The sequence below is a fragment of the Aythya ferina genome (genome assembly GCF_964211825.1).
Source record: "Aythya ferina genome assembly, chromosome: 3".
Lineage (NCBI taxonomy): Eukaryota > Metazoa > Chordata > Aves > Anseriformes > Anatidae > Aythya > Aythya ferina.
The window spans coordinates 18,891,842-18,896,878 of record NC_140298.1 but is presented as its reverse complement, the minus strand read 5'-3'; the positions used below and the strand labels follow the sequence as shown (position 1 = coordinate 18,896,878).

At 42.5% G+C, this 5,037-nt stretch overlaps 1 long non-coding RNA gene across 2 annotated transcripts; it reads left to right on the top strand.

Annotated features, from left to right (window-relative positions):
- The first annotated feature begins 215 nt into the window (after positions 1 to 215).
- Positions 216 to 4,166, top strand: LOC311435311. Of its 2 annotated transcripts, none has more exons than XR_014692053.1 (3): positions 216 to 608; positions 1,782 to 1,911; positions 3,183 to 4,166. It is a non-coding gene; the product is annotated as an uncharacterized lncRNA (long non-coding RNA). The 2 variants fall into 2 exon arrangements; XR_014692054.1 differs by having other exon boundaries at positions 217 to 608; positions 3,658 to 4,166.
- The last annotated feature ends 871 nt before the right edge of the window (positions 4,167 to 5,037 follow it).

The window sequence follows — 5,037 nt, the reverse complement described above, 5'->3', positions numbered from 1 at the left end:
ATCACAGGATGTGGTGGGATAGCTGGCAGGACTGAAGTGCTGCCTTGGGTGGATACAGGCCCTCAAGGAAGGACAGAGGTCAAAAAGGGGGTGTTGCCCTATATGTGAGAGAGCAGCAGGGAGGCACGGAGCTCTGCCCAGGTGAGAACTATTGGGTCAGGATTAGAAGGCAGGCCACCACAGGAAACATAAAAGTTGGGGCAGCCATGGCTGATTTGACATGGCTCCCAAAGGGCACGTTCCCATAGTATATGAGATGCAGTTACCTAGCAGGGAAGAGTCCTAAGAGTGGACAAGGGCAGCAGCATAAAAGAGGTGGATGCTCCATCTCAGCCAGCACTGGTGTCACCTTGGTGAGAATGCTACCTCTTAATCTGTGCCTGAGGAGAAGACTTTCGTTTCCACTTCAGTTAGTCCTGTCTCCTTTGTAAGACTGACATTCACGCAAACATTTTTAACTGCAAAAGGACAGCCCTGTTTCTGCTTCGCACGGGAGATGTTTTCCTGTGACCCCTTTGCGTCCTTGTGTTCTAGCATTTAAAGACAAACAGCTGTCCCAGGCTTCAGCTGGAGGAGGAAAAGGAAGACACCATCAAGCACAAATGTTAGTAAGTCACTTTTCCTCTCATTGTCTGGTATATCTAGGATCATTTCTAGCCCTGGAAACAATTGTCTCTCTGATCCCCTTACATTTGATTTTATTCACTGGTATTGAACATCAGCATTTCAAAATGCCTTCTTGAAGTGTGAGCCCTGTTTCTCTTGATTTAAGCTGGAAACGGATCTGCTTCTTTGATGGATGCTTGGTAAGTGTTTTGGAGAATAGCTATTAACACTGAGTTTCATTTTATGTAACAATTGGTAGTCTGTAATTTTCTGATGTTCAAGGATTCTGGATCTAAGTAGACATCTAAAATTAACATATTACAAAAAAAGTCTAGAATTCCTCCAAATAAACCACAGATTAGGAACATGCAATACTAACCTTCAAATAATAGGATTTAAATACCTGTTTCAGTAGTGCATTCATGCTGCTTTGCTTGCTTGAAAACATGTGAAGTATTTATTTTTAATTCATATTATCTCATTATTGCAGGTTTCCTTTACAGTGCGGCTCATTTCAAGCATTAAAAAAAAGCTAGTGATTTTTATCTGTTTTAGATTTTCCAGTAGTGATTGGTCACACATATAGTCCTAGGTAGAACTACTGTAGCTATCTATTTTTGTTTTATTTCTTTCATCACACTGGTAGTCCAATGGTAGGTATTGTGACAGTTGTCTCTGAGATGCATGTAAAAATATACATTTAAAAAGGAGCCAAAGACTATTGTAACGAAGATGTTTTGTTATGAATCTGAAGGTGACTATCAAGAACTTCTTACATAACGAGTGACAGCTTTTCAACACAAGTAGTCCCAATCTTAAATACAGCAAGACGCATTTTTTACTATGTGAATAATACCACTGAGGTGTCAGTGACCAGTGCTACTCCCAGCATCAAGATACTCACAGGAACAACATCAAAGGCTATAGGAAAGGAATTTTAGGAGTCCAGAGGATTTGTTCACCAAAATCAGGTGCTGTGAATATCCTTCCTTTAACTGATAGTGTAATGCAGGCTTCAAGCACTCCTCTGTTATCCCTGTCCTTTCCTCTGCTCAGGGGCAGTCCTGTGGGTCATGGGCTCAGATCATTTTGGGGTGCAAGGTAACAGTCCCCCTTTTTGAGGGACTGGTGGCTCTCCAGTCCTGCTGGGCACTCAGACTGCTTGTCCTTTTCAGCAGGGACCTGGGTGCAGCCTGGGAAGGTACCAGGACCTGAAGGAATATGCTGTACCCTTCAGCTTAGATGCAGCCTTAGGATTTCTTCTGTGAGTTGAGCGTCTAGATTGCACTGCATGAATAAAAACAGGTGAGTCATCCAGGTGCAGGGAAAATTAATGTAACCCTCCATGGATTGAAGGTGTAACAACCTTTAGGTCTCATCTTTATTGCTTCTGATCATACAGAGAAGTAAATAAATGAAAAAGAGGAGTTAGCAGTTTTTCAGCAAGGAGAAGAGTAACAGGGCAGTGACAGAAACCAAACATGAGGCAGCACCAGCAAAGGAAAACTACATAGCAAGTCACAAAAGAGGCTGGTGGTCTATACAGAGAGACAGGGCTGATGAAAGGGTGGTGGTGGATTTGACAATAATGAAGGGAAGCTGTTTGATCCCTTGTAGCTCCTGGGTCAGTAGCAGTTGCACCTGCAGTACCCATAGGCTCTCTGTCTTCTGGCCAAGGCAGTGGCTGTCAGTGTCTGCTGCTGTGCAAATGTGGGCTGCCCTTCTCCTGTTTATCACCACGTGAATCCAACATCTGGACTCCAGAGATACCTTATTAACGCTAAACAACCTTGATTCAATTATGCTACAAGATGCACACAAGATGGGATCTTTTGCACAGTCCAGCACTATGAAGGCCTCATAGCACTGGGGTGAGGGGGTGGGGAGTGCAGAAACTCAGTTATTCTCTTGTTTCCCAAGTTGCTTCATAATAACACATAAAGGGAGTGAAGGCTGGAGAGTTTGTAAAGCCTAAAGCCTCAGCTAATTTGAAGAAGTACATACTTTTAAGAAGTTCAGTCCCATTTGCTCCACAAACACTAAGTCTGCATAGGCAAAAATAAATCAAGGCGTGATTTTCAGGCCTGGAGTTTGAAAGTCAGCACTTGGCTACGTGGCCAGAGCCACTCGGCCCTGCATCTGTAGCTCCTGCTGCTTGAAAACTCACTTTTCTTTCCTGCCATTAGAAAACAGACCAGTAAAAACACTGGCAGTGAGGCTTTTGCGAGGAGCAGGGGTGCGAAGTACACTGTCTGGGCCAAATTCCACACCAGATAATTCCATTGAGGCGGTGGCTTCGGCTGGGCACTGTTATCTTCACTTCCCGTCTCATGCTGCCTTGCTGTGCTCCCGAGCAGCTGCTGATTTCCTCCTCCCCAAGCCTGGCTGCATGTCGTGGTGGGGCTACCACGTCCCCTCCCTGCTCTTCGCTTTGCTCACAGAAGTTGTATGGAAAGGAAGCAAAGGATGGAAAGTGCTTTGAATTCCTCTGATGAAATTTGCCTCTTCTAGCATGGTTATTTTTTGTGATTATGGAGCAAAGTCGTATTTCAAAAACTTTTCTGTTGTTTCTGCAGATCTGTCACCCATTTCCATGGATACGTGAGTGGTGTTAAGGCAGCCAGAAGCTGTCAATTCCAGCCGCTCTCTGGCTGCCCAGTGACCAGTGTAAAGCTGCTGAAGTCATTAGTATTTTACACTTGAAAATACCACAATAGTTTGTACTTTTCTGATACTCTTCGTCCGGGAATCCCCAGGTCCAGTAAATGAGCTGCTACTATAAAGCAATTAATTAGGCCTTGTAACAGCTTGGTGAATGGGTTAGGAAGACATAGAAGGTTGGGAGCGCTGCAGTGACCTGTCAAAGGCCACCCTGTAAGCTAGTGGCATGGGCAGGAAGGCATTCAGTTCACGTGTTCTGGCTCCTAGCTCCCTGGGCTCCTCCCTGAATGTTTTAGGCATAGGGTACCTGCAGATCAGGTTAGGGAAAAATACCCATTTTTGTCTGCTTGATGACAAAGCTTCTCCCACCTTTTTTTTTTTTGTCCCCAGAAAATCCAGCATATTGATTTGGTGAGTTCCTGCTGCAGCGAGTGCCATCTGATAATAGAAGGGCTGTATTCCTGCAGGATATGGCATATGCTAACTGTTCATTGAATGGGTTTCCCTGTCCATCATGTTGAATTCTTCAGTCAAGTTCTTGCTAGTTCTTCTCTAAGGATAAGGCTGCTGCCACTATGACAGGGAGATTATTCCACAAAGATGAGAGATCATGTGTCATTATTATCTCTGAACATTGAGTTATTTTTTGGACATCTCCAAAAGAAATATCTCTTAGCTGCGGTTAAGGGAACAAAGATAGAAGTAAACAGAGGAAGGATTTTTCTAATGCAATGTTGTTACAGTATGCTCTGGTTTTGTACATTTTATTTTTCAGTATAGTCACCTTATTTTTCATCCTTTAACCTCTGCATTGAAAGATGACAAATGTTTAGTAATGAGTCTCTCATTCTGGCACCCTTACATAAACCACTGAAATAAACAGATCTTTGCACGTTAAAGAACTGCTCAGAGAAATCAAGGTAGGTTGAACTGGGCCCATCACAATTTACCTTCTTTGAATCCTTATTTTCTGTTCTTAACAGACTTCACATGTGAGTGACTGAGTGTATGTGGAAAGAATTGGAGAGTTTTGATAATATACACTGCTCAAGTAATCCTTAACCAGACACTTTCCCATCAGGCTTCTAGATTGACAAGCAATATATATCTAGAATTCTTCATAGTCTCTCATAATTATTATTACCAAAAGTCAATCCCTGCAAATGCTTTGTTACTCATACACACAACTCACCTAGGTTCAGTGGTTTTATCTGTGTAAGTAAAACTTACAGAACCAGGCCCAGAAAATAATGATGGCATCAACCAAGAATCCCCAACCCCTCCATGTTGTCTCATGAGAGTTATTCACATCCATAGTCAATAAAACTGTTCCCAAAACAGATACCCCTGGTACCCTACCATTAATCTCTTTCCATTCTCAGGAGCTCCTTATTATGACCCTTTGTTTTCTTTCTCTTAACCCATTTCTAATCCTTGAAAAGACTTCATCCTATGATTAATTATTTCCCTTATTAGTATTTTATGATGGACTTCATCAAGAGCATTTTGAAAATTCAAGTAAATCGTTATCTTGCAGGTCATCACTAGTTTGTTAACTTTTTCCAGAAATAAAACGTTCTTTTCAACATTACAAAATGGCTTGTGGGAAGGCACAAAAGAAATTCAGATGTATTTTGACAGCTACTGTAGTGGCTTAGCAGAGCTGTGCTTGGATTAGCACTGTTCTTCTGTCTGTACTTAAGAACTCTAATTCATTTCCTGGCATTTCTCTCTCTTCAGGTCAACCACTAGTTCAAGGTGGAAGTGATA